At 46.6% G+C, this 25,088-nt stretch overlaps 1 non-coding gene and 54 pseudogenes across 1 annotated transcript; all 55 read right to left on the bottom strand.

Moving 5' to 3' along the window:
- Positions 1-134: 134 nt before the first annotated feature.
- On the bottom strand, positions 135-253 carry LOC140290431 (5S ribosomal RNA; annotated as a pseudogene).
- Positions 254-490: 237 nt separating this feature from the next.
- LOC140268283 (5S ribosomal RNA) lies at positions 491-609 on the bottom strand (annotated as a pseudogene).
- Positions 610-878: 269 nt separating this feature from the next.
- On the bottom strand, positions 879-997 carry LOC140292161 (5S ribosomal RNA; annotated as a pseudogene).
- A 269-nt stretch (positions 998-1,266) lies between these two features.
- LOC140289959 (5S ribosomal RNA) lies at positions 1,267-1,385 on the bottom strand (annotated as a pseudogene).
- Positions 1,386-1,657: 272 nt separating this feature from the next.
- Positions 1,658-1,776, bottom strand: LOC140321008 (5S ribosomal RNA; annotated as a pseudogene).
- Positions 1,777-2,045: 269 nt separating this feature from the next.
- LOC140294771 (5S ribosomal RNA) lies at positions 2,046-2,164 on the bottom strand (annotated as a pseudogene).
- A 269-nt stretch (positions 2,165-2,433) lies between these two features.
- Positions 2,434-2,552, bottom strand: LOC140290430 (5S ribosomal RNA; annotated as a pseudogene).
- Positions 2,553-2,789: 237 nt separating this feature from the next.
- Positions 2,790-2,908, bottom strand: LOC140291670 (5S ribosomal RNA; annotated as a pseudogene).
- Positions 2,909-3,177: 269 nt separating this feature from the next.
- LOC140295725 (5S ribosomal RNA) lies at positions 3,178-3,295 on the bottom strand (annotated as a pseudogene).
- Positions 3,296-3,564: 269 nt separating this feature from the next.
- LOC140281451 (5S ribosomal RNA) lies at positions 3,565-3,683 on the bottom strand (annotated as a pseudogene).
- Positions 3,684-3,952: 269 nt separating this feature from the next.
- On the bottom strand, positions 3,953-4,071 carry LOC140300606 (5S ribosomal RNA; annotated as a pseudogene).
- Positions 4,072-4,718: 647 nt separating this feature from the next.
- On the bottom strand, positions 4,719-4,837 carry LOC140273067 (5S ribosomal RNA; annotated as a pseudogene).
- A 657-nt stretch (positions 4,838-5,494) lies between these two features.
- LOC140317701 (5S ribosomal RNA) lies at positions 5,495-5,613 on the bottom strand (annotated as a pseudogene).
- Positions 5,614-5,882: 269 nt separating this feature from the next.
- On the bottom strand, positions 5,883-6,001 carry LOC140290921 (5S ribosomal RNA; annotated as a pseudogene).
- Positions 6,002-6,270: 269 nt separating this feature from the next.
- LOC140300604 (5S ribosomal RNA) lies at positions 6,271-6,389 on the bottom strand (annotated as a pseudogene).
- A 269-nt stretch (positions 6,390-6,658) lies between these two features.
- On the bottom strand, positions 6,659-6,777 carry LOC140291712 (5S ribosomal RNA; annotated as a pseudogene).
- A 271-nt stretch (positions 6,778-7,048) lies between these two features.
- Positions 7,049-7,167, bottom strand: LOC140299090 (5S ribosomal RNA). Its single transcript, XR_011914672.1, has one exon. It is a non-coding gene; the product is annotated as a 5S ribosomal RNA (ribosomal RNA).
- A 269-nt stretch (positions 7,168-7,436) lies between these two features.
- Positions 7,437-7,555, bottom strand: LOC140292160 (5S ribosomal RNA; annotated as a pseudogene).
- A 269-nt stretch (positions 7,556-7,824) lies between these two features.
- On the bottom strand, positions 7,825-7,943 carry LOC140289958 (5S ribosomal RNA; annotated as a pseudogene).
- Positions 7,944-8,215: 272 nt separating this feature from the next.
- Positions 8,216-8,334, bottom strand: LOC140320997 (5S ribosomal RNA; annotated as a pseudogene).
- Positions 8,335-8,606: 272 nt separating this feature from the next.
- Positions 8,607-8,725, bottom strand: LOC140293819 (5S ribosomal RNA; annotated as a pseudogene).
- Positions 8,726-8,994: 269 nt separating this feature from the next.
- On the bottom strand, positions 8,995-9,113 carry LOC140289957 (5S ribosomal RNA; annotated as a pseudogene).
- Positions 9,114-9,385: 272 nt separating this feature from the next.
- LOC140320975 (5S ribosomal RNA) lies at positions 9,386-9,504 on the bottom strand (annotated as a pseudogene).
- Positions 9,505-9,776: 272 nt separating this feature from the next.
- Positions 9,777-9,895, bottom strand: LOC140292159 (5S ribosomal RNA; annotated as a pseudogene).
- Positions 9,896-10,164: 269 nt separating this feature from the next.
- LOC140277512 (5S ribosomal RNA) lies at positions 10,165-10,283 on the bottom strand (annotated as a pseudogene).
- Positions 10,284-10,555: 272 nt separating this feature from the next.
- On the bottom strand, positions 10,556-10,674 carry LOC140311056 (5S ribosomal RNA; annotated as a pseudogene).
- Positions 10,675-10,943: 269 nt separating this feature from the next.
- Positions 10,944-11,062, bottom strand: LOC140293818 (5S ribosomal RNA; annotated as a pseudogene).
- Positions 11,063-11,331: 269 nt separating this feature from the next.
- Positions 11,332-11,450, bottom strand: LOC140290429 (5S ribosomal RNA; annotated as a pseudogene).
- A 269-nt stretch (positions 11,451-11,719) lies between these two features.
- Positions 11,720-11,838, bottom strand: LOC140271406 (5S ribosomal RNA; annotated as a pseudogene).
- A 269-nt stretch (positions 11,839-12,107) lies between these two features.
- Positions 12,108-12,225, bottom strand: LOC140294415 (5S ribosomal RNA; annotated as a pseudogene).
- A 1,045-nt stretch (positions 12,226-13,270) lies between these two features.
- On the bottom strand, positions 13,271-13,389 carry LOC140292281 (5S ribosomal RNA; annotated as a pseudogene).
- A 269-nt stretch (positions 13,390-13,658) lies between these two features.
- LOC140293739 (5S ribosomal RNA) lies at positions 13,659-13,777 on the bottom strand (annotated as a pseudogene).
- A 269-nt stretch (positions 13,778-14,046) lies between these two features.
- On the bottom strand, positions 14,047-14,165 carry LOC140300602 (5S ribosomal RNA; annotated as a pseudogene).
- Positions 14,166-14,812: 647 nt separating this feature from the next.
- On the bottom strand, positions 14,813-14,931 carry LOC140320964 (5S ribosomal RNA; annotated as a pseudogene).
- Positions 14,932-15,200: 269 nt separating this feature from the next.
- Positions 15,201-15,319, bottom strand: LOC140274746 (5S ribosomal RNA; annotated as a pseudogene).
- Positions 15,320-15,588: 269 nt separating this feature from the next.
- Positions 15,589-15,707, bottom strand: LOC140294312 (5S ribosomal RNA; annotated as a pseudogene).
- Positions 15,708-16,354: 647 nt separating this feature from the next.
- On the bottom strand, positions 16,355-16,473 carry LOC140320953 (5S ribosomal RNA; annotated as a pseudogene).
- Positions 16,474-16,742: 269 nt separating this feature from the next.
- LOC140290427 (5S ribosomal RNA) lies at positions 16,743-16,861 on the bottom strand (annotated as a pseudogene).
- A 647-nt stretch (positions 16,862-17,508) lies between these two features.
- LOC140320942 (5S ribosomal RNA) lies at positions 17,509-17,627 on the bottom strand (annotated as a pseudogene).
- Positions 17,628-17,896: 269 nt separating this feature from the next.
- On the bottom strand, positions 17,897-18,015 carry LOC140274738 (5S ribosomal RNA; annotated as a pseudogene).
- Positions 18,016-18,284: 269 nt separating this feature from the next.
- On the bottom strand, positions 18,285-18,403 carry LOC140290426 (5S ribosomal RNA; annotated as a pseudogene).
- Positions 18,404-18,672: 269 nt separating this feature from the next.
- LOC140295082 (5S ribosomal RNA) lies at positions 18,673-18,791 on the bottom strand (annotated as a pseudogene).
- A 269-nt stretch (positions 18,792-19,060) lies between these two features.
- LOC140290920 (5S ribosomal RNA) lies at positions 19,061-19,179 on the bottom strand (annotated as a pseudogene).
- A 269-nt stretch (positions 19,180-19,448) lies between these two features.
- On the bottom strand, positions 19,449-19,567 carry LOC140293737 (5S ribosomal RNA; annotated as a pseudogene).
- A 269-nt stretch (positions 19,568-19,836) lies between these two features.
- Positions 19,837-19,955, bottom strand: LOC140320931 (5S ribosomal RNA; annotated as a pseudogene).
- A 269-nt stretch (positions 19,956-20,224) lies between these two features.
- On the bottom strand, positions 20,225-20,343 carry LOC140314491 (5S ribosomal RNA; annotated as a pseudogene).
- Positions 20,344-20,612: 269 nt separating this feature from the next.
- LOC140280831 (5S ribosomal RNA) lies at positions 20,613-20,731 on the bottom strand (annotated as a pseudogene).
- Positions 20,732-21,003: 272 nt separating this feature from the next.
- LOC140289626 (5S ribosomal RNA) lies at positions 21,004-21,122 on the bottom strand (annotated as a pseudogene).
- A 269-nt stretch (positions 21,123-21,391) lies between these two features.
- LOC140267773 (5S ribosomal RNA) lies at positions 21,392-21,510 on the bottom strand (annotated as a pseudogene).
- Positions 21,511-21,782: 272 nt separating this feature from the next.
- Positions 21,783-21,901, bottom strand: LOC140289625 (5S ribosomal RNA; annotated as a pseudogene).
- A 269-nt stretch (positions 21,902-22,170) lies between these two features.
- LOC140267762 (5S ribosomal RNA) lies at positions 22,171-22,289 on the bottom strand (annotated as a pseudogene).
- A 658-nt stretch (positions 22,290-22,947) lies between these two features.
- LOC140267751 (5S ribosomal RNA) lies at positions 22,948-23,066 on the bottom strand (annotated as a pseudogene).
- Positions 23,067-23,723: 657 nt separating this feature from the next.
- LOC140293483 (5S ribosomal RNA) lies at positions 23,724-23,842 on the bottom strand (annotated as a pseudogene).
- Positions 23,843-24,114: 272 nt separating this feature from the next.
- LOC140301792 (5S ribosomal RNA) lies at positions 24,115-24,233 on the bottom strand (annotated as a pseudogene).
- Positions 24,234-24,502: 269 nt separating this feature from the next.
- LOC140296768 (5S ribosomal RNA) lies at positions 24,503-24,621 on the bottom strand (annotated as a pseudogene).
- Between the last annotated feature and the right edge of the window lie 467 nt (positions 24,622-25,088).

The following is a 25,088-nucleotide window of genomic DNA, read 5'->3' as shown; positions in this document are numbered from 1 at the left end:
GAAACTGAGACTCTCCGATCACTTCGTGTCAGCCAACAAAGCAGCAGCAGCTGAAGATGACCAACTTCTTCACGTGTCACAGGGTGATCAGACGTTGCAACAAAAGACATGCAGGTGGTAGAGAGAAGAGAAAAAGCTTACAGCACCTGGTATTCCCAAGCTGTCTCCCATCCAAGTACTAACCAGGTACAACCCTGCTTGGCGTCCGAGATCAGACGAGGTCGGGCTTATTCAGGGTGGTGTGGCCGTAAGCAAAAATGTCTCTGACAAATGTGCATTATATAGGTACTGGAATCATACGGTTCCTCTATGCAACCAGATAATCATCTTCTCTGATGTGATCATTATCTGCAACTGAAACTGAGACTCTCAGATCACTTCGTGTCAGCCAACAAAGCAGCAGCAGCTGAAGATGACCAACTTCCTCATGTGTCACAGGGTGATCAGAAGTTGCAACAAAAGACATGCAGGTGGTAGAGAGAAGAGAAGAAGCTTACAGCACCTGGTATTCCCAAGCAGTCTCCCATTCAAGTACTAACCAGGCCCAACCGTGCTTGGCTTCTGAGATCAGACGAGGTCGGGCTTATTCAGGGTGGTGTGGCCGTAAGCAACAATATCGGTGACAAATGTGCATTATATAGGTACTGGAATCATACACTTCCTCTGTATAACCAGATAATTGCCGTAAAAGGCTGACTTGTAGTGGATTCATCTTCCTCCTTGATGTGATTATTCTCTGGAGCTGAAACTGAGACTCTCAGATCACCTTGTGTCTATCAACAAAGCAGCAGCAGCTGCAGATGACCAACTTCTTCACGTGTCACAGGGTGATCAGACGTTGCAACAAAAGACATGCAGGTGGTAGAGAGAAGAGAAAAAGCTTACAGCACCTGGTATTCCCAAGCTGACTCCTATCCAAGTACTAACCAGGTACAACCCTGCTTGGCGTCCGAGATCAGACGAGGTCGGGCTTATTCAGGGTGGTGTGGCCGTAAGCAACAATGTCTCTGACAAATGTGCATTATATAGGTACTGGAATCATACGGTTCCTCTATGCAACCAGATAATTGCCGAGAAAGGCTGATGTGTAGCGGACAAATCATCTTCTCTGATGTGATCATTCTCTGCAACTGAAACTGAGACTCTCAGATCACCTCGTGTCTATCAACAAAGCAGCAGCAGCTGAAGATGACCAACTTCTTCACGTGTCACAGGGTGATCAGACGTTGCAACAAAAGACATGCAGGTGGTAGAGAGAAGAGAAAAAGCTTACAGCACCTGGTATTCCCAAGCTGTCTCCTATCCAAGTACTAACCAGGTACAACCCTGCTTGGCGTCCGAGATCAGACGAGGTCGGGCTTATTCAGGGTGGTGTGGCCGTAAGCAACAATGTCTCTGACAAATGTGCATTATATAGGTACTGGAATCATACGGTTCCTCTATGCAACCAGATAATTGCCGAGAAAGGCTGATGTGTAGCGGGCAAATCATCTTCTTCCCTGACGTGATAATTTTCTCCAGCTGAACATGAGACTCTCAGATCACTTCGTGTCTGCCAACAAAGAAGCAGAAGCTGAAGATGACCAACTTCCTCATGTGTCACAGGGTGATCAGACGTTGCAACAAAAGACATGCAGGTGGTAGAGAGAAGAGAAAAAGCTTAAGGTACCTGGTATTCCCAAGCGGTCTCCCATTCAAGTACTAACCAGGCCCAACCGTGCTTGGCTTCCGAGATCAGACGAGGTCGGGCTTATTCAGGGTGGTGTGGCCGTAAGCAACAATATCGGTGACAAATGTGCATTATATAGGTACTGGAATCATACACTTCCTCTGTATAACCAGATAATTGCCGAAAAAGGCTGACTTGTAGTGGGTTCATCTTCCTCCTTGATGTGATTATTCTCTGGAGCTGAAACTGAGACTCTCAGATCACCTCGTGTCTATCAACAAAGCAGCAGCAGCTGAAGATGACCAACTTCTTCACGTGTCACAGGGTGATCAGACGTTGCAACAAAAGACATGCAGGTGGTAGAGAGAAGAGAAAAAGCTTACAGCACCTGGTATTCCCAAGCTGTCTCCCATCCAAGTACTAACCAGGTACAACCCTGCTTGGCGTCCGAGATTAGACGAGGTCGGGCTTATTCAGGGTGGTGTGGCCGTAAGCAACAATGTCTCTGACAAATGTGCATTATATAGGTACTGGAATCATACGGTTCCTCTATGCAACCAGATAATTGCCGAGAAAGGCTGATGTGTAGCGGGCAAATCATCTTCTCTGATGTGATCATTATCTGCAACTGAAACTGAGACTCTCAGATCACTTCGTGTCAGCCAACAAAGCAGCAGCAGCTGAAGATGACCAACTTCTTCACGTGTCACAGGGTGATCAGACGTTGCAACAAAAGACATGCAGGTGGTAGAGAGAAGAGAAAAAGCTTACAGCACCTGGTATTCCCAAGCTGTCTCCCATCCAAGTACTAACCAGGTACAACCCTGCTTGGCGTCCGAGATCAGACGAGGTCGGGCTTATTCAGGGTGGTGTGGCCGTAAGCAAAAATGTCTCTGACAAATGTGCATTATATAGGTACTGGAATCATACGGTTCCTCTATGCAACCAGATAATCATCTTCTCTGATGTGATCATTATCTGCAACTGAAACTGAGACTCTCAGATCACTTCGTGTCAGCCAACAAAGCAGCAGCAGCTGAAGATGACCAACTTCCTCATGTGTCACAGGGTGATCAGAAGTTGCAACAAAAGACATGCAGGTGGTAGAGAGAAGAGAAGAAGCTTACAGCACCTGGTATTCCCAAGCAGTCTCCCATCCAAGTACTAAGGAGGCCCAACCCTGCTTGGCTTCCGAGATCAGACGAGGTTGGGCTTATTCAGGGTGGTGTGGCCGTAAGCAACAATATCGGTGACAAATGTGCATTATATAGGTACTGGAATCATACACTTCCTCTGTATAACCAGATAATTGCCGAAAAAGGCTGACTTATAGTGGGTTCATCTTCCTCCTTGATGTGATTATTCTCTGGAGCTGAAACTGAGACTCTCAGATCACCTCGTGTCTATCAACAAAGCAGCAGCAGCTGAAGATGACCAGCTTCTTCACGTGTCACAGGGTGATCAGACGTTGCAACAAAAGACATGCAGGTGGTAGAGAGAAGAGAAAAAGCTTACAGCACCTGGTATTCCCAAGCAGTCTCCCATCAAGTACTAAGCAGGCCTAAACCTGCTTGGCTTCCGAGATCAGATGAGGTCGGGCTTATTCAGGGTGGTTTGGCCGTAATCGACAATGTCTGTGACAAATGTGCATTATATAGGTACTGGAATCATACGGTTCCTCTATGCAACCAAATAATTGCCGAGAAAAGCTGACTTGTAGTGGGCACATCTTCTTCTCTGATGTGATTATTCTCTCCAGCTGAAACTGAGACTCTCAGATTACCTCATGTCTGCCAACAAAGCAGCAGCAGCTGAAGATGACCAACTTCCTCATGTGTCACAGGGTGATCAGACGTTGCAACAAAACACATGCAGGTGGTAGAGAGAAGACAAAAAGCTTACAGCTCCTGGTATTCCCAAGCGGTCTCCCATTTAAGTACTAACCAGGCCCAACCCTCCTTGGCTTCCGAGATCAGACGAGGTCGGGCTTATTCAGGGTGGTGTGGCCGTAAGGAACAATTTCTGTGACAAATGTGCATTATATAGGTACTGGAATCATACAATTCCTCTATGTAACCAGATAATTGCAGAGAAAGGCTGACTTGTTATGGGCACATCTTCTTCCCTGATGTGATTATTCTCTGCAGCTGAAACTGAGACTCTCAGATCACTTCGTGTCTGCCAACAAAGCAGCAGCAGCTGAAGATGACCAACTTCGTCATGTGTCACAGGGTGATCAGACGTTGCAACAAAAGACATGCAGGTGGTCGAGAGAAGACAAAAAGCTTACAGCTCCTGGTATTCCCAAGCGGTCTCCCATTTAAGTACTAACCAGGCCCAACCCTCCTTGGCTTCCGAGATCAGACGAGGTCGGGCATGTTCAGGGTGGTGTGGCCGTAAGCAACAATGTCTCTGACAAATGTGCATTATATAGGTACTGGAATCATACGGTTCCTCTATGCAACCAGATAATTGCCGAGAAAGGCTGATGTGTAGCGGGCAAATCATCTTCTCTGATGTGATCATTCTCTGCAACTTAAACTGAGACTCTCAGATCACTTCGTGTCAGCCAACAAAGCAGCAGCAGCTGAAGATGACCAACTTCCTCATGTGTCACAGGGTGATCAGACGTTGCAACAAAAGACATGCAGGTGGTAGAGAGAAGAGAAGAAGCTTACAGCACCTGGTATTCCCAAGCAGTCTCCCATCCAAGTACTAAGGAGGCTCAACCCTGCTTGGCTTCCGAGATCAGACATGTTCAGGGTGGTGTGGCCGTAAGCAACAATGTGTCTGACAAATGTGCATTATATAAGTACAGGAATCATACGGTTCCTCTATGTAACCAGATAATTGCTGAGAAAGGCTGATCTGTAGTGGGCACATCTTCTTCCCTGAAGTGATTGTTCTCTTTAGCTGAAACTGAGACTCTCAGATCACTTCGTGTCTTCCAACAAAGCAGCAGCAGCTGAAGATGGCCAACTTCCTCATGTGTCACAGGGTGATCAGACGTTGCAACAAAAGACATGCAGGTGGTAGAGAGAAGAGAAAAAGCTTAAGGCACCTGGTATTCCCAAGCGGTATCCCATTCAAGTACTAACCAGGCCCAACCCTGCTTGGCTTCCGAGATCAGACGAGGTTGGGCTTATTCAGGGTGGTGTGGCCGTAAGCAACAATATCGGTGACAAATGTGCATTATATAGGTACTGGAATCATACACTTCCTCTGTATAACCAGATAATTGCCGAAAAAGGCTGACTTGTAGTGGATTCATCTTCCTCCTTGATGTGATTATTCTCTGGAGCTGAAACTGAGACTCTCAGATCACCTCGTGTCTATCAACAAAGCAGCAGCAGCTGAAGATGACCAACTTCCTCATGTGTCACAGGGTGATCAGACGTTGCAAAAAAACACATGCAGGTGGTAGAGAGAAGAGAAACAGCTTACAGCACCTGGTATTCCCAAGCAGTCTCCCATTGAAGTACAAACCAGACCCAACCCTGCTTGGCTTCCGAGATAAGACAAGGTGGGGCTTATTCAGGGTGGTGTGGCGGTAAGCGACAATATCTGTTACAAATGTGAATTATATAGGTACTGGAATCATACACTTGCTCTATGAAACCAGATAATTGCCGAGAAAGGCTGATGTGTAGTGGGCATATCATCTTCTCTGATGTGATCATTCTCTTCAGCTGAAACTGAGACTCTCAGATCACTTCGTGTCTGCCAACAAAGCAGCAGCTGCTGAAGATGACCAACTTCCTCATGTGTCACAGGGTGATCAGACGTTGCAACAAAAGACATGCAGGTTGTAGAGAGAAGAGAAAACGCTTACAGCACCTGGTATTCCCAAGCAGTCTCCCATTCAAGTACTAACCAGGACCAACCCTGCTTGGCTTCTGAGATCAGACGAGGTCGGGCATGTTCAGGGTGGTGTGGCCGTAAGCAGCAATGTATCTGACAAATGTGCATTATATAGGCACTGGAATCATACGGTTCCTCTATGCAACCAGATAATTGCCGAGAAAGGCTGATGTGTAGCGGGTGTATCATCTTCTCTGATGTGATCATTCTCTTCAGCTGAAACTGAGACTCTCAGATCACTTCGTGTCTGCCAACAAAGCAGCAGCTGCTGAAGATGACCAACTTCCTCATGTGTCACAGGGTGATCAGACGTTGCAACAAAAGACATGCAGGTTGTAGAGAGAAGAGAAAACGCTTACAGCACCTGGTATTCCCAAGCAGTCTCCCATTAAAGTACTAACCAGGCCCAACCCTCCTTGGCTTCCGAGATCAGACGAGGTCGGGCTTATTCAGGGTGGTGTGGCCATAAGGAACAATTTCTGTGACAAATGTGCATTATATAGGTACTGGAATCATACACTTCCTCTATGTAACCAGATAATTGCAGAGAAAGGCTGACTTGTTATGGAAACATCTTCTTCCCTGATGTGATTATTCTCTGCAGCTGAAACTGAGACTCTCAGATCACTTCGTGTCTGCCAACAAAGCAGCAGCAGCTGAAGATGACCAACTTCCTCATGTGTCACAGGGTGATCAGACGTTGCAACAAAAGACATGCAGGTGGTCGAGAGAAGACAAAAAGCTTACAGCTCCTGGTATTCCCAAGCGGTCTCCCATTTAAGTACTAACCAGGCCCAACCCTCCTTGGCTTCCGAGATCAGACGAGGTCGGGCATGTTCAGGGTGGTGTGGCCGTAAGCAACAATGTCTCTGACAAATGTGCATTATATAGGTACTGGAATCATACGGTTCCTCTATGCAACCAGATAATTGCCGAGAAAGGCTGATGTGTAGCGGGCAAATCATCTTCTCTGATGTGATCATTCTCTGCAACTTAAACTGAGACTCTCAGATCACTTCGTGTCAGCCAACAAAGCAGCAGCAGCTGAAGATGACCAACTTCCTCATGTGTCACAGGGTGATCAGACGTTGCAACAAAAGACATGCAGGTGGTAGAGAGAAGAGAAGAAGCTTACAGCACCTGGTATTCCCAAGCAGTCTCCCATCCAAGTACTAAGGAGGTTCAACCCTGCTTGGCTTCCGAGATCAGACGAGGTCGGGCATGTTCAGGGTGGTGTGGCCGTAAGCAACAATGTGTCTGTGACAAATGTGCATTATATAAGTACAGGAATCATACGGTTCCTCTATGTAACCAGATAATTGCTGAGAAAGGCTGATCTGTAGTGGGCACATCTTCTTCCCTGAAGTGATTATTCTCTTTAGCTGAAACTGAGACTCTCAGATCACTTCGTGTCTTCCAACAAAGCAGCAGCAGCTGAAGATGGCCAACTTCCTCATGTGTCACAGGGTGATCAGACGTTGCAACAAAAGACATGCAGGTGGTAGAGAGAAGAGAAAAAGCTTACAGCACCTGGTATTCCCAAGCGGTCTCCCATTCAAGTACTAACCAGGCCCAACCCTGCTTGGCTTCCGAGATCAGACGAGGTTGGGCTTATTCAGGGTGGTGTGGCCGTAAGCAACAATATCGGTGACAAATGTGCATTATATAGGTACTGGAATCATACACTTCCTCTGTATAACCAGATAATTGCCGAAAAAGGCTGACTTGTAGTGGATTCATCTTCCTCCTTGATATAATTATTCTCTGGAGCTGAAACTGAGACTCTCAGATCACCTCGTGTCTATCAACAAAGCAGTAGCAGCTGAAGATGACCAACTTCTTCACGTGTCACAGGGTGATCAGACGTTGCAACAAAAGACATGCAGGTGGTAGAGAGAAGAGAAAAAGCTTACAGCACCTGGTATTCCCAAGCTGACTCCTATCCAAGTACTAACCAGGTACAACCCTGCTTGGCGTCCGAGATCAGACGAGGTCGGGCTTATTCAGGGTGGTGTGGCCGTAAGCAACAATGTCTCTGACAAATGTGCATTATATAGGTACTGGAATCATACGGTTCCTCTATGCAACCAGATAATTGCCGAGAAAGGCTGATGTGTAGCGGACAAATCATCTTCTCTGATGTGATCATTCTCTGCAACTGAAACTGAGACTCTCAGATCACCTCGTGTCTATCAACAAAGCAGCAGCAGCTGAAGATGACCAACTTCTTCACGTGTCACAGGGTGATCAGACGTTGCAACAAAAGACATGCAGGTGGTAGAGAGAAGAGAAAAAGCTTACAGCACCTGGTATTCCCAAGCTGTCTCCTATCCAAGTACTAACCAGGTACAACCCTGCTTGGCGTCCGAGATCAGACGAGGTCGGGCTTATTCAGGGTGGTGTGGCCGTAAGCAACAATGTCTCTGACAAATGTGCATTATATAGGTACTGGAATCATACGGTTCCTCTATGCAACCAGATAATTGCCGAGAAAGGCTGATGTGTAGCGGGCGAATCATCTTCTTCCCTGACGTGATAATTTTCTCCAGCTGAACATGAGACTCTCAGATCACTTCGTGTCTGCCAACAAAGCAGCAGAAGCTGAAGATGACCAACTTCCTCATGTGTCACAGGGTGATCAGACGTTGCAACAAAAGACATGCAGGTGGTAGAGAGAAGAGAAAAAGCTTAAGGTACCTGGTATTCCCAAGCGGTCTCCCATTCAAGTACTAACCAGGCCCAACCGTGCTTGGCTTCCGAGATCAGACGAGGTCGGGCTTATTCAGGGTGGTGTGGCCGTAAGCAACAATATCGGTGACAAATGTGCATTATATAGGTACTGGAATCATACACTTCCTCTGTATAACCAGATAATTGCCGAAAAAGGCTGACTTGTAGTGGGTTCATCTTCCTCCTTGATGTGATTATTCTCTGGAGCTGAAACTGAGACTCTCAGATCACTTCATGTCTGCCAACAAAGCAGCAGCAGCAGCTGAAGATGACTAACTTCTTCACGTGTCACAGGGTGATCAGACGTTGCAACAAAAGACATGCAGGTGGTAGAGAGAAGAGAAAAAGCGTACAGCACCTGGTATTCCCAAGCTGTCTCCCATCCAAGTACTAACCAGGTACAACCCTGCTTGGCGTCCGAGATCAGACGAGGTCGGGCTTATTCAGGGTGGTGTGGCCGTAAGCAACAATGTCTCTGACAAATGTGCATTATATAGGTACTGGAATCATACGGTTCCTCTATGCAACCAGATAATTGCCGAGAAAGGCTGATGTGTAGCGGACAAATCATCTTCTCTGATGTGATCATTCTCTGCAACTGAAACTGAGACTCTCAGATCACCTCGTGTCTATCAACAAAGCAGCAGCAGCTGAAGATGACCAACTTCTTCACGTGTCACAGGGTGATCAGACGTTGCAACAAAAGACATGCAGGTGGTAGAGAGAAGAGAAAAAGCTTACAGCACCTGGTATTCCCAAGCTGTCTCCTATCCAAGTACTAACCAGGTACAACCCTGCTTGGCGTCCGAGATCAGACGAGGTCGGGCTTATTCAGGGTGGTGTGGCCGTAAGCAACAATGTCTCTGACAAATGTGCATTATATAGGTACTGGAATCATACGGTTCCTCTATGCAACCAGATAATTGCCGAGAAAGGCTGATGTGTAGCGGGCAAATCATCTTCTTCCCTGACGTGATAATTTTCTCCAGCTGAACATGAGACTCTCAGATCACTTCGTGTCTGCCAACAAAGCAGCAGAAGCTGAAGATGACCAACTTCCTCATGTGTCACAGGGTGATCAGACGTTGCAACAAAAGACATGCAGGTGGTAGAGAGAAGAGAAAAAGCTTAAGGTACCTGGTATTCCCAAGCGGTCTCCCATTCAAGTACTAACCAGGCCCAACCGTGCTTGGCTTCCGAGATCAGACGAGGTCGGGCTTATTCAGGGTGGTGTGGCCGTAAGCAACAATATCGGTGACAAATGTGCATTATATAGGTACTGGAATCATACACTTCCTCTGTATAACCAGATAATTGCCGAAAAAGGCTGACTTGTTGTGGGTTCATCTTCCTCCTTGATGTGATTATTCTCTGGAGCTGAAACTGAGACTCTCAGATCACTTCATGTCTGCCAACAAAGCAGCAGCAGCAGCTGAAGATGACCAACTTCCTCATGTGTCACAGGGTGATCAGACGTTGCAACAAAAGACATGCAGGTGGTAGAGAGAAGAGAAAAAGCTTACAGCACCTGGTATTCCCAAGCTGACTCCTATCCAAGTACTAACCAGGTACAACCCTGCTTGGCGTCCGAGATCAGACGAGGTCGGGCTTATTCAGGGTGGTGTGGCCGTAAGCAACAATGTCTCTGACAAATGTGCATTATATAGGTACTGGAATCATACGGTTCCTCTATGCAACCAGATAATTGCCGAGAAAGGCTGATGTGTAGCGGACAAATCATCTTCTCTGATGTGATCATTCTCTGCAACTGAAACTGAGACTCTCAGATCACCTCGTGTCTATCAACAAAGCAGCAGCAGCTGAAGATGACCAACTTCTTCACGTGTCACAGGGTGATCAGACGTTGCAACAAAAGACATGCAGGTGGTAGAGAGAAGAGAAAAAGCTTACAGCACCTGGTATTCCCAAGCTGTCTCCTATCCAAGTACTAACCAGGTACAACCCTGCTTGGCTTCCGAGATCAGACGAGGTCGGGCTTATTCAGGGTGGTGTGGCCGTAAGCAACAATGTCTCTGACAAATGTGCATTATATAGGTACTGGAATCATACGGTTCCTCTATGCAACCAGATAATTGCCGAGAAAGGCTGATGTGTAGCGGGCAAATCATCTTCTTCCCTGACGTGATAATTTTCTCCAGCTGAACATGAGACTCTCAGATCACTTCGTGTCTGCCAACAAAGCAGCAGAAGCTGAAGATGACCAACTTCCTCATGTGTCACAGGGTGATCAGACGTTGCAACAAAAGACATGCAGGTGGTAGAGAGAAGAGAAAAAGCTTAAGGTACCTGGTATTCCCAAGCGGTCTCCCATTCAAGTACTAACCAGGCCCAACCGTGCTTGGCTTCCGAGTTCAGACGAGGTCGGGCTTATTCAGGGTGGTGTGGCCGTAAGCAACAATATCGGTGACAAATGTGCATTATATAGGTACTGGAATCATACACTTCCTCTGTATAACCAGATAATTGCCGAAAAAGGCTGACTTGTAGTGGGTTCATCTTCCTCCTTGATGTGATTATTCTCTGGAGCTGAAACTGAGACTCTCAGATCACCTCGTGTCTATCAACAAAGCAGCAGCAGCTGAAGATGACTAACTTCTTCACGTGTCACAGGGTGATCAGACGTTGCAACAAAAGACATGCAGGTGGTAGAGAGAAGAGAAAAAGCGTACAGCACCTGGTATTCCCAAGCTGTCTCCCATCCAAGTACTAACCAGGTACAACCCTGCTTGGCGTCCGAGATCAGACGAGGTCGGGCTTATTCAGGGTGGTGTGGCCGTAAGCAACAATGTCTCTGACAAATGTGCATTATATAGGTAATGGAATCATACGGTTCCTCTATGCAACCAGATAATTGCCGAGAAAGGCTGATGTGTAGCGGGCAAATCATCTTCTCTGATGTGATCATTATCTGCAACTGAAACTGAGACTCTCAGATCACTTCGTGTCAGCCAACAAAGCAGCAGCAGCTGAAGATGACCAACTTCTTCACGTGTCACAGGGTGATCAGACGTTGCAACAAAAGACATGCAGGTGGTAGAGAGAAGAGATAAAGCTTACAGCACCTGGTATTCCCAAGCTGTCTCCCATCCAAGTACTAACCAGGTACAACCCTGCTTGGCGTCCGAGATCAGACGAGGTCGGGCTTATTCAGGGTGGTGTGGCCGTAAGCAACAATGTCTCTGACAAATGTGCATTATATAGGTACTGGAATCATACGGTTCCTCTATGCAACCAGATAATTGCCGAGAAAGGCTGATGTGTAGCGGGCAAATCATCTTCTCTGATGTGATCATTATCTGCAACTGAAACTGAGACTCTCAGATCACTTCGTGTCAGCCAACAAAGCAGCAGCAGCTGAAGATGACCAACTTCCTCATGTGTCACAGGGTGATCAGAAGTTGCAACAAAAGACATGCAGGTGGTAGAGAGAAGAGAAGAAGCTTACAGCACCTGGTATTCCCAAGCAGTCTCCCATCCAAGTACTAAGGAGGCCCAACCCTGCTTGGCTTCCGAGATCAGACGAGGTCGGGCTTATTCAGGGTGGTGTGGCCGTAAGCAACAATGTCTGTGACAAATGTGCATTATATAGGTACTGGAATCATACACTTCCTCTGTATAACCAGATAATTGCCGAAAAAGGCTGACTTATAGTGGGTTCATCTTCCTCCTTGATGTGATTATTCTCTGGAGCTGAAACTGAGACTCTCAGATCACCTCGTGTCTATCAACAAAGCAGCAGCAGCTGAAGATGACCAGCTTCTTCACGTGTCACAGGGTGATCAGACGTTGCAACAAAAGACATGTAGGTGGTAGAGAGAAGAGAAAAAGCTTACAGCACCTGGTATTCCCAAGCAGTCTCCCATCAAGTACTAAGCAGGCCTAAACCTGCTTGGCTTCCGAGATCAGACGAGGTCGGGCTTATTCAGGGTGGTTTGGCCGTAAGCGACAATGTCTGTGACAAATGTGCATTATATAGGTACTGGAATCATACGGTTCCTCTATGCAACCAAATAATTGCAGAGAAAAGCTGACTTATAGTGGGTTCATCTTCCTCCTTGATGTGATTATTCTCTGGAGCTGAAACTGAGACTCTCAGATCACCTCGTGTCTATCAACAAAGCAGCAGGAGCTGAAGATGACCAACTTCCTCATGTGTCACAGGGTGATCAGACGTTGCAACAAAAGACATGCAGGTGGTCGAGAGAAGACAAAAAGCTTACAGCACCTGGTAATCCCAAGCAGTCTCCCATCTAAGTACTAACCAGGCCCAACCCTACTTGGCTTCCGAGATAAGACAAGGTGGGGCTTATTCAGGGTGGTGTGGCGGTAAGCAAATATATTTGTTACAAATGTGAATTATATAGGTACTGGAATCATACACTTCCTCTATGAAACCAGATAATTGCCGAGAAAGGCTGATGTGTAGTGGGCATATCATCTTCTCTGATGTGATCATTCTCTTCAGCTGAAACTGAGACTCTTAGATCACTTCGTGTCTGCCAACAAAGCAGCAGCAGCTGAAGATGACCAACTTCCTCATGTGTCACAGGGTGATCAGGCGTTGCAACAAAACACATGCAGGTGGTAGAGAGAAGAGAAACAGCTTACAGCACCTGGTTTTCCCAAGCAGTCTCCCATTGAAGTACAAACCAGACCCAACCCTGCTTGGCTTCCGAGATAAGACAAGGTGGGGCTTATTCAGGGTGGTGTGGCGGTAAGCGACAATATCTGTTACAAATGTGAATTATATAGGTACTGGAATCATACACTTGCTCTATGAAACCAGATAATTGCCGAGAAAGGCTGATGTGTAGTGGGCATATCATCTTCTCTGATGTGATCATTCTGTTCAGCTGAAACTGAGACTCTCAGATCACTTCGTGTCTGCCAACAAAGCAGCAGCTGCTGAAGATGACCAACTTCCTCATGTGTCACAGGGTGATCAGACGTTGCAACAAAAGACATGCAGGTTGTAGAGAGAAGAGAAAACGCTTACAGCACCTGGTATTCCCAAGCAGTCTCCCATTAAAGTACTAACCAGGCCCAACCCTCCTTGGCTTCCAAGATCAGACGAGGTCGGGCTTATTCAGGGTGGTGTGGCCGTAAGGAACAATTTCTGTGACAAATGTGCATTATATAGGTACTGGAATCATACACTTCCTCTATGTAACCAGATAATTGCAGAGAAAGGCTGACTTGTTATGGAAACATCTTCTTCCCTGATGTGATTATTCTCTGCAGCTGAAACTGAGACTCTCAGATCACTTCGTGTCTGCCAACAAAGCAGCAGCAGCTGAAGATGACCAACTTCCTCATGTGTCACAGGGTGATCAGACGTTGCAACAAAAGACATGCAGGTTGTAGAGAGAAGAGAAAACGCTTACAGAACCTGGTATTCCCAAGCAGTCTCCCATTAAAGTACTAACCAGGCCCAACCCTCCTTGGCTTCCGAGATCAGACGAGGTCGGGCTTATTCAGGGTGGTGTGGCCGTAAGGAACAATTTCTGTGACAAATGTGCATTATATAGGTACTGGAATCATACAATTCCTCTATGTAACCAGATAATTGCAGAGAAAGGCTGACTTGTTATGGGCACATCTTCTTCCCTGATGTGATTATTCTCTGCAGCTGAAACTGAGACTCTCAGATCACTTCGTGTCTGCCAACAAAGCAGCAGCAGCTGAAGATGACCAACTTCGTCATGTGTCACAGGGTGATCAGACGTTGCAACAAAAGACATGCAGGTGGTCGAGAGAAGACAAAAAGCTTACAGCTCCTGGTATTCCCAAGCGGTCTCCCATTTAAGTACTAACCAGGCCCAACCCTCCTTGGCTTCCGAGATCAGACGAGGTCGGGCATGTTCAGGGTGGTGTGGCCGTAAGCAACAATGTCTCTGACAAATGTGCATTATATAGGTACAGGAATCATACGGTTCCTCTATGCAACCAGATAATTGCCGAGAAAGGCTGATGTGTAGCGGGCAAATCATCTTCTCTGATGTGATCATTCTCTGCAACTTAAACTGAGACTCTCAGATCACTTCGTGTCAGCCAACAAAGCAGCAGCAGCTGAAGATGACCAACTTCCTCATGTGTCACAGGGTGATCAGACGTTGCAACAAAAGACATGCAGGTGGTAGAGAGAAGAGAAAAAGCTTACAGCACCTGGTATTCCCAAGCAGTCTCCCATCCAAGTACTAAGGAGGCTCAACCCTGCTTGGCTTACGAGATCAGGCATGTTCAGGGTGGTGTGGCCGTAAGCAACAATGTGTCTGACAAATGTGCATTATATAAGTACAGGAATCATACGGTTCCTCTATGTAACCAGATAATTGCTGAGAAAGGCTGATCTGTATTGGGCACATCTTCTTCCCTGACGTGATAATTTTCTCCAGCTGAACATGAGACTCTCAGATCACTTCGTGTCTGCCAACAAAGCAGCAGAAGCTGAAGATGACCAACTTCCTCATGTGTCACAGGGTGATCAGACGTTGCAACAAAAGACATGCAGGTGGTAGAGAGAAGAGAAAAAGCTTAAGGTACCTGGTATTCCCAAGCGGTCTCCCATTCAAGTACTAACCAGGCCCAACCGTGCTTGGCTTCCGAGATCAGACGAGGTCGGGCTTATTCAGGGTGGTGTGGCCGTAAGCAAAAATATCGGTGACAATTGTGCATTATATAGGTACTGGAATCATACACTTCCTCTGTGTAACCAGATAATTGCCGAAAAAGGCTGACTTGTAGTGGGTTCATCTTCCTCCTTGATGTGATTATTCTCTTCAGCTGAAACTGAGACTCTCAGATCACTTCGTGTCTGCCAACAAAGCAGCAGAAAATGAAGATGACCAACTTCCTCATGTGTCACAGGGTGATCAGACGTTGCAACAAAAGACATGCAGGTGGTAGAGAGAAGAGAAAAAGCTTAAGGCACCTGGTATTCCCAAGCAGTCTCCCATTCAAGTACTAACCAGGCCCAACCCTGCTTGGCTTCCGAGATCAGACGAGGTTGGGCTTATTCAGGGTGGTGTGGCCATAAGCAACAATATTGGTGACAAATGTGCATTATGTAGGTACTGGAATCATACACTTCCTCTGTATAACCAGATAATTGCCGAAAAAGGCTGACTTGTAGTGGGTTCATCTTCCTCCTTGATGTGATTATTCTCTGCAGCTGAAACTGAGACTCTCAGATCACCTCGTGTCTATCAACAAAGCAGCAGCAGCTGAAGATGACTAACTTCTTCACGTGTCACAGGGTGATCAGACGTTGCAACAAAAGACATGCAGGTGGTAGAGAGAAGAGAAAAAGCTTACAGCACCTGGTATTCCCAAGCTGTCTCCCATCCAAGTACTAACCAGGTAAAACCCTGCTTGGCGTCCGAGATCAGATGAGGTCGGGCTTATTCAGGGTGGTGTGGCCGTAAGCAACAATGTCTCTGACAAATGTGCATTATATAGGTACTGGAATCATACGGTTCCTCTATGCAACCAGATAATTGCCGAGAAAGGCTGATGTGTAGCGGGCAAATCATCTTCTCTGATGTGATCATTCTCTGCAACTTAAACTGAGACTCTCAGATCACTTCGTGTCAGCCAACAAAGCAGCAGCAGCTGAAGATGACCAACTTCCTCATGTGTCACAGGGTGATCAGACGTTGCAACAAAAGACATGCAGGTGGTAGAGAGAAGAGAAAAAGCTTACAGCACCTGGTATTCCCAAGCAGTCTCCCATCCAAGTACTAAGGAGGCTCAACCCTGCTTGGCTTACGAGATCAGGCATGTTCAGGGTGGTGTGGCCGTAAGCAACAATGTGTCTGACAAATGTGCATTATATAAGTACAGGAATCATACGGTTCCTCTATGTAACCAGATAATTGCTGAGAAAGGCTGATCTGTAGTGGGCACATCTTCTTCCCTGACGTGATAATTTTCTCCAGCTGAACATGAGACTCTCAGATCACTTCGTGTCTGCCAACAAAGCAGCAGAAGCTGAAGATGACCATCTTCCTCATGTGTCACAGGGTGATCAGACGTTGCAACAAAAGACATGCAGGTGGTAGAGAGAAGAGAAAAAGCTTAAGGTACCTGGTATTCCCAAGCGGTCTCCCATTCAAGTACTAACCAGGCCCAACCGTGCTTGGCTTCCGAGATCAGACGAGGTCGGGCTTATTCAGGGTGGTGTGGCCGTAAGCAAAAATATCGGTGACAATTGTGCATTATATAGGTACTGGAATCATACACTTCCTCTGTGTAACCAGATAATTGCCGAAAAAGGCTGACTTGTAGTGGGTTCATCTTCCTCCTTGATGTGATTATTCTCTTCAGCTGAAACTGAGACTCTCAGATCACTTCGTGTCTGCCAACAAAGCAGCAGCTGCTGAAGATGACTAACTTCTTCACGTGTCACAGGGTGATCAGACGTTGCAACAAAAGACATGCAGGTGGTAGAGAGAAGAGAAAAAGCTTACAGCACCTGGTATTCCCAAGCTGTCTCCCATCCAAGTACTAACCAGGTACAACCCTGCTTGGCGTCCGAGATCAGACGAGGTCGGGCTTATTCAGGGTGGTGTGGCCGTAAGCAACAATGTCTCTGACAAATGTGCATTATATAGGAACTGGAATCATACGGTTCCTCTATGCAACCAGATAATTGCCGAGAAAGGCTGATGTGTAGCGGGCAAATCATCTTCTCTGATGTGATCATTCTCTGCAACTTAAACTGAGACTCTCAGATCACTTCGTGTCAGCCAACAAAGCAGCAGCAGCTGAAGATGACCAACTTCCTCATGTGTCACAGGGTGATCAGACGTTGCAACAAAAGACATGCAGGTGGTAGAGAGAAGAGAAAAAGCTTACAGCACCTGGTATTCCCAAGCAGTCTCCCATCCAAGTACTAAGGAGGCTCAACCCTGCTTGGCTTACGAGATCAGGCATGTTCAGGGTGGTGTGGCCGTAAGCAACAATGTGTCTGACAAATGTGCATTATATAAGTACAGGAATCATACGGTTCCTCTATGTAACCAGATAATTGCTGAGAAAGGCTGATCTGTAGTGGGCACATCTTCTTCCCTGACGTGATAATTTTCTCCAGCTGAACATGAGACTCTCAGATCACTTCGTGTCTGCCAACAAAGCAGCAGAAGCTGAAGATGACCAACTTCCTCATGTGTCACAGGGTGATCAGACGTTGCAACAAAAGACATGCAGGTGGTAGAGAGAAGAGAAAAAGCTTAAGGTACCTGGTATTCCCAAGCGGTCTCCCATTCAAGTACTAACCAGGCCCAACCGTGCTTGGCTTCCGAGATCAGACGAGGTCGGGCTTATTCAGGGTGGTGTGGCCGTAAGCAAAAATATCGGTGACAATTGTGCATTATATAGGTACTGGAATCATACACTTCCTCTGTGTAACCAGATAATTGCCGAAAAAGGCTGACTTGTAGTGGGTTCATCTTCCTCCTTGATGTGATTATTCTCTTCAGCTGAAACTGAGACTCTCAGATCACTTCGTGTCTGCCAACAAAGCAGCAGAAAATGAAGATGACCAACTTCCTCATGTGTCACAGGGTGATCAGACGTTGCAACAAAAGACATGCAGGTGGTAGAGAGAAGAGAAAAAGCTTAAGGCACCTGGTATTCCCAAGCAGTCTCCCATTCAAGTACTAACCAGGCCCAACCCTGCTTGGCTTCCGAGATCAGACGAGGTTGGGCTTATTCAGGGTGGTGTGGCCATAAGCAACAATTTTGGTGACAAATGTGCATTATATAGGTACTGGAATCATACACTTCCTCTGTATAACCAGATAATTGCCGAAAAAGGCTGACTTGTAGTGGGTTCATCTTCCTCCTTGATGTGATTATTCTCTGCAGCTGAAACTGAGACTCTCAGATCACCTCGTGTCTATCAACAAAGCAGCAGCAGCTGAAGATGACTAACTTCTTCACGTGTCACAGGGTGATCAGACGTTGCAACAAAAGACATGCAGGTGGTAGAGAGAAGAGATAAAGCTTACAGCACCTGGTATTCCCAAGCTGTCTCCCATCCAAGTACTAACCAGGTACAACCCTGCTTGGCGTCCGAGATCAGACGAGGTCGGGCTTATTCAGGGTGGTGTGGCCGTAAGCAACAATGTGTCTGACAAATGTGCATTATATAGGTACTGGAATCATACGGTTCCTCTATGCAACCAGATAATTGCCGAGAAAGGCTGATGTGTAGCGGGCAAATCTTTTTCTCTGATGTGATCATTATCTGCAACTGAAACTGAGACTCTCAGATCACTTCGTGTCAGCCAACAAAGCAGCAGCAGCTGAAGATGACCAACTTCCTCATGTGTCACAGGGTGATCAGGAGTTGCAACAAAAGACATGCAGGTGGTAGAGAGAAGAGAAGAAGCTTACAGCACCTGGTATTCCCAAGCAGTCTCCCATCCAAGTACTAAGGAGGTTCAGCCCTGCTTGGCTTCCGAGATCAGACGAGGTCGGGCATGTTCAGGGTGGTGTGGCCGTAATCAACAATGTGTCTGACAAATGTGCATTATATAAGTACAGGAATCATACGGTTCCTCTATGTAACCAGATAATTGCTGAGAAAGGCTGATCTGTAGTGGGCACATCTTCTTCCCTGAAGTGATTATTCTCTTTAGCTGAAACTGAGACTCTCAGATCACTTCGTGTCTTCCAACAAAGCAGCAGCAGCTGAAGATGGCCAACTTCCTCATGTGTCACAGGGTGATCAGACGTTGCAACAAAAGACATGCAGGTTGTAGAGAGAAGAGAAAACGCTTACAGCACCTGGTATTCCCAAGCAGTCTCCCATTAAAGTACTAACCAGGCCCAACCCTCCTTGGCTTCCGAGATCAGACGAGGTCGGGCTTATTCAGGGTGGTGTGGCCATAAGGAACAATTTCTGTGACAAATGTGCATTATATAGGTACTGGAATCATACACTTCCTCTATGTAACCAGATAATTGCAGAGAAAGGCTGACGTGTTATGGGCACATCTTCTTCCCTGATGTGATTATTCTCTCGAGCTGAAACTGAGACTCTCAGATCACTTCGTGTCAGCCAACAAAGCAGCAGCAGCTGAAGATGACCAACTTCCTCATGTGTCACAGGGTGATCAGACGTTGCAACAAAAGACATGCAGGTTGTAGAGAGAAGAGAAAACGCTTACAGAACCTGGTATTCCCAAGCAGTCTCCCATTAAAGTACTAACCAGGCCCAACCCTCCTTGGCTTCCGAGATCAGACGAGGTCGGGCTTATTCAGGGTGGTGTGGCCGTAAGGAACAATTTCTGTGACAAATGTGCATTATATAGGTACTGGAATCATACGGTTCCTCTATGTAACCAGATAATTGCTGAGAAAGGCTGATCTGTAGTGGGCACATCTTCTTCCCTGACGTGATAATTTTCTCCAGCTGAACATGAGACTCTCAGATCACTTCGTGTCTGCCAACAAAGCAGCAGAAGCTGAAGATGACCAACTTCCTCATGTGTCACAGGGTGATCAGACGTTGCAACAAAAGACATGCAGGTGGTAGAGAGAAGAGAAAAAGCTTAAGGTACCTGGTATTCCCAAGCGGTCTCCCATTCAAGTACTAACCAGGCCCAACCGTGCTTGGCTTCCGAGATCAGACGAGGTCGGGCTTATTCAGGGTGGTGTGGCCGTAAGCAAAAATATCGGTGACAATTGTGCATTATATAGGTACTGGAATCATACACTTCCTCTGTGTAACCAGATAATTGCCGAAAAAGGCTGACTTGTAGTGGGTTCATCTTCCTCCTTGATGTGATTATTCTCTTCAGCTGAAACTGAGACTCTCAGATCACTTCGTGTCTGCCAACAAAGCAGCAGAAAATGAAGATGACCAACTTCCTCATGTGTCACAGGGTGCTCAGACGTTGCAACAAAAGACATGAAGGTGGTAGAGAGAAGAGAAAAAGCTTAAAGCACCTGGTATTCCCATGCAGTCTACCATCCAAGTACTAACCAGGCCCAAACCTGCTTGGCTTCCGAGATCAGACGAGGTCGGGTATATTCAGGGTGGTGTGGCCGTAAGCAACAATAACTGTGACAAATGTGCATTATATAGGTACTGGAATCATACAGTTCCTCTATGTAACCAGATTATTGCCGAGAAAAGCTGATAAGTAGTGGGCACATCTTCTTCCCTGACGTGATTATTCTCTCGAGCTGAAACTGAGACTCTCAGATCACTTCGTGTCTGCCAACAAAGCAGCAGCAGCTGAAGATGACCACCTTCCTCATGTGTCACAGGGTGATCAGACGTTGCAACAAAAGACATGCAGGTGGTAGAGAGAGGAGAAAAAGCTTACAGCACCTGGTATTCCCAAGAGGACTCCCATCCAAGTACTAACAAGGCCCAATCCTGCTTGGCTTCCAAGATCAGACGAGGTCGGGCTTATTCAGGGTGGTGTGGCCGTAAGCGACATTAACTGTGACAAATGTGCATTATATAGGTACTGGAATCATACACTTCTTCTATGTAACCAGATAATTGCAGAGAAAGGCTGACTTGTAGTGGGCACATCTTCTTCCCTGATGTGATTATTCTCTGCAGCTGAAACTGAGACTCTCAGATCACTTTGTGTCTGCCAACAAAGAAGCAGCAGCTGCTGAAGATGACCAACTTCCTCATGTGTCACAGGATGATCAGACGTTGCAACAAAAGACATGCAGGTGGTAGAGAGGAGAGAAGAAGCGTACAGCACCTGGTATTCCCAAGCAGTCTCCCATCCAAGTACTAAGCAGGCTCAACCCTGTTTGGCTTCCGAGATCAGACGAGGTCGGGCATGTTCAGGGTGGTGTGGCCGCAAGCGACAATGTCTCTGACAAATGTGCATTATATAGGTACTGGAATCATACGGTTCCTCTATGCAACCAGATAATTGCCGAGAAAGGCTGATGTGTAGCGGGCATATCATCTTCTCTGATGTGATCATTCTCTTCAGCTGAAACTGAGACTCTCAGATCACTTCGTGTCTGCCAACAAAGCAGCAGAAGCTGAAGATGACCAACTTCCTCATGTGTCTCAGGGTGATCAGACGTTGCAACAAAAGACATGTAGGTGGTAGAGAGAAGAGAAAAAGCTTAAGGCACCTGGTATTCCCAAGCGGTCTCGCATTCAAGTACTAACCAGGCCCAACCCTGCTTGGCTTCCGAGATCAGACGAGGTCGGGCTTATTCAGGGTGGTGTGGCCGTAAGCGACATTAACTGTGACAAATGTGCATTATATAGGTACTGGAATCATACACTTCTTCTATGTAACCAGATAATTGCAGAGAAAGGCTGACTTGTAGTGGGCACATCTTCTTCCCTGATGTGATTATTCTCTGCAGCTGAAACTGAGACTCTCAGATCACTTTGTGTCTGCCAACAAAGAAGCAGCAGCTGCTGAAGATGACCAACTTCCTCATGTGTCACAGGATGATCAGACGTTGCAACAAAAGACATGCAGGTGGTAGAGAGGAGAGAAGAAGCGTACAGCACCTGGTATTCCCAAGCAGTCTCCCATCCAAGTACTAAGCAGGCTCAACCCTGTTTGGCTTCCGAGATCAGACGAGGTCGGGCATGTTCAGGGTGGTGTGGCCGCAAGCGACAATGTCTCTGACAAATGTGCATTATATAGGTACTGGAATCATACGGTTCCTCTATGCAACCAGATAATTGCCGAGAAAGGCTGATGTGTAGCGGGCATATCATCTTCTCTGATGTGATCATTCTCTTCAGCTGAAACTGAGACTCTCAGATCACTTCGTGTCTGCCAACAAAGCAGCAGAAGCTGAAGATGACCAACTTCCTCATGTGTCTCAGGGTGATCAGACGTTGCAACAAAAGACATGTAGGTGGTAGAGAGAAGAGAAAAAGCTTAAGGCACCTGGTATTCCCAAGCGGTCTCGCATTCAAGTACTAACCAGGCCCAACCCTGCTTGGCTTCCGAGATCAGACGAGGTCGGGCTTATTCAGGGTGGTGTGGCCGTAAGCAACAATATCGGTGACAAATGTGCATTATATAGGTACTGGAATCATACACTTCCTCTGTGTAACCAGATAATTGCCGAAAAAGGCTGACTTGTAGTGGGTTCATCTTCCTCCTTGATGTGATTATTCTCTCCAGCTGAAAATGAGACTCTCAGATCACCTCGTGTCTATCAACAAAGCAGCAGCAGCTGAAGATGACCAACTTCTTCACGTGTCACAGGGTGATCAGACATTGCAACAAAAGACATGCAGGTGGTAGAGAGAAGAGAAAAAGCTTACAGCACCTGGTTATTCACAAGCTGTCTCCCATCCAAGTAGTAACCAGTTACAACCCTGCTTGGCGTCCGAGATCAGACGAGGTGGGGCTTATTCAGGGTGGTGTGGCCGTAAGCAACAATGTCTCTGACAAATGTGCATTATATAGGTACTGGAATCATACGGTTCCTCTATGCAACCAGATAATTGCCGAGAAAGGCTGACTTGTAGTGGGCACATCTTGTTCCCTGACGTGATAATTCTCTCCAGCTGAAAATGAGACTCTCAGATCACTTTGTGTCTGCCAACAAAGCAGCAGAAGCTGAAGATGACCAACTTCCTCATGTGTCTCAGGGTGATCAGACGTTGCAACAAAAGACATGTAGGTGGTAGAGAGAAGAGAAAAAGCTTAAGGCACCTGGTATTCCCAAGCGGTCTCGCATTCAAGTACTAACCAGGCCCAACCCTGCTTGGCTTCCGAGATCAGACGAGGTCGGGCTTATTCAGGGTGGTGTGGCCGTAAGCAACAATATCGGTGACAAATGTGCATTATATAGGTACTGGAATCATACACTTCCTCTGTGTAACCAGATAATTGCCGAAAAAGGCTGACTTGTAGTGGGTTCATCTTCCTCCTTGATGTGATTATTCTCTGGAGCTGAAACTGAGACTCTCAGATCACCTCGTGTCTATCAACAAAGCAGCAGCAGCTGAAGATGACCAACTTCTTCACGTGTCACAGGGTGATCAGACGTTGCAACAAAAGACATGCAGGTGGTAGAGAGAAGAGAAAAAGCTTACAGCACCTGGTATTCCCAAGCTGTCTCCCATCCAAGTAGTAACCAGGTACAACCCGGCTTGGCGTCCGAGATCAGACGAGGTGGGGCTTATTCAGGGTGGTGTGGCCGTAAGCAACAATGTCTCTGACAAATGTGCATTATATAGGTACTGGAATCATACGGTTCCTCTATGCAACCAGATAATTGCCGAGAAAGGCTGACTTGTAGTGGGCACATCTTCTTCCCTGACGTGATAATTCTCTCCAGCTGAAAATGAGACTCTCAGATCACTTCGTGTCTGCCAACAAAGCAGCAGCAGCTGAAGATGACCAACTTCCTCATGTGTCACAAGGTGATCAGACGTTGCAACAAAAGACATGCAGGTGGTAGAGAGAAGAGAAAAAGCTTAAAGCACCTGGTATTCCCAAGCAGTCTCCCATCCAAGTACTAACCAGGCCCAAACCTGCTTGGCTTCCAAGATCAGACAAGGTCGGGCTTATTCAGGGTGGTGTGGCCGTAAGCAACAATATATGTGACAAATGTGCATTATATAAGTACTGGAATCATACACTTCCTCTATGTAACCAGATAATTGCCGAGAAAGGCTGACTTGTAGTGGGCACATCTTCTTCCCCGATGTGATTATTTTCTGCAGCTGAAACTGAGACTCTCAGATCACTTCGTGTCTGCCAACAAAGAAGCAGCAGCTGCTGAAGATGACCAACTTCCTCATGTGTCACAGGATGATCAGACGTTGCAACAAAAGACATGCAGGTGGTAGAGAGAAGAGAAGAAGCTTACAGCACCTGGTATTCCCAAGAGGTCTCCCATCGAAGTACTAACCAGGCCCAAACCTGCTCTGCTTCCGAGATCAGACGAGGTCGGGCTTATTCAGGGTGGTGTGGCCGTAAGCAACAATATCTCTGACAAATGTCCATTATATAGGTACTGGAATCATACGGTTCCTCTATGCAACCAGTTAATTGCAGAGAAAGGCTGATGTGTAGCGGGCACATCTTCTTCCCTGATGTGATTATTCTCTTCAGCTGAAACTGAGACTCTCAGATCACTTCGTGTCTGCCAACAAAGCAGCAGCAGCTGAAGATGACGAACTTCTTCACGTGTCACAGGGTGATCAGACGTTGCAACAAAAGACATGCAGGTGGTAGAGAGAAGAGAAAAAGCTTACATCACCTGGTATTCCCAAGCGGTCTCTCATCAAAGTACTAACCACGCCCAAACCTCCTTGGCTTCTGAGATCAGACGAGGTCAGACATATTCAGGGTGGTTTGGCCGTAAGCAACAATCTCTGTGACAAATGTGCATTATATAGGCAATGGAATCATATGGTTCCTCTATGTAACCAGATAATTGCCGAGAAAGGCTGATATGTAGTGGGCACATCTTGTTCCCTGACGTGATAATTTTCTCCAGCTGAAAATGAGACTCTCAGATCACTTCGTGTCTGCCAATAAAGCAGCAGCAGCTGAAGATGACCAACTTCCTCATGTGTCACAGGGTGATCAGACGTTGCAACAAAAGACATGCAGGTTGTAGAGAGAAAAGAAAAAACCTACAGCACCTGGTATTCCCAAGCAGTCTCCCATCCAAATACTAACAAGGCCCAACCCTGCTTGGCTTCCGAGATCAGACTTATTCAGGGTGGTTTGGCCGTAAGCAACAATAACTGTGACAAATGTGCATTATATAGGTACGATAGGTGCGACGTTTTAACTGCGGCGTTAAGTTTACGTTAAGTGTCTGTCTG

This window comes from Leuresthes tenuis, unplaced genomic scaffold (assembly GCF_036924035.1).
Source record: "Leuresthes tenuis unplaced genomic scaffold, fLeuTen1.0.hap1 SCAF_1, whole genome shotgun sequence".
NCBI lineage: Eukaryota > Metazoa > Chordata > Actinopteri > Atheriniformes > Atherinopsidae > Leuresthes > Leuresthes tenuis.
This window is presented reverse-complemented; position numbering and strand designations above follow the sequence as displayed.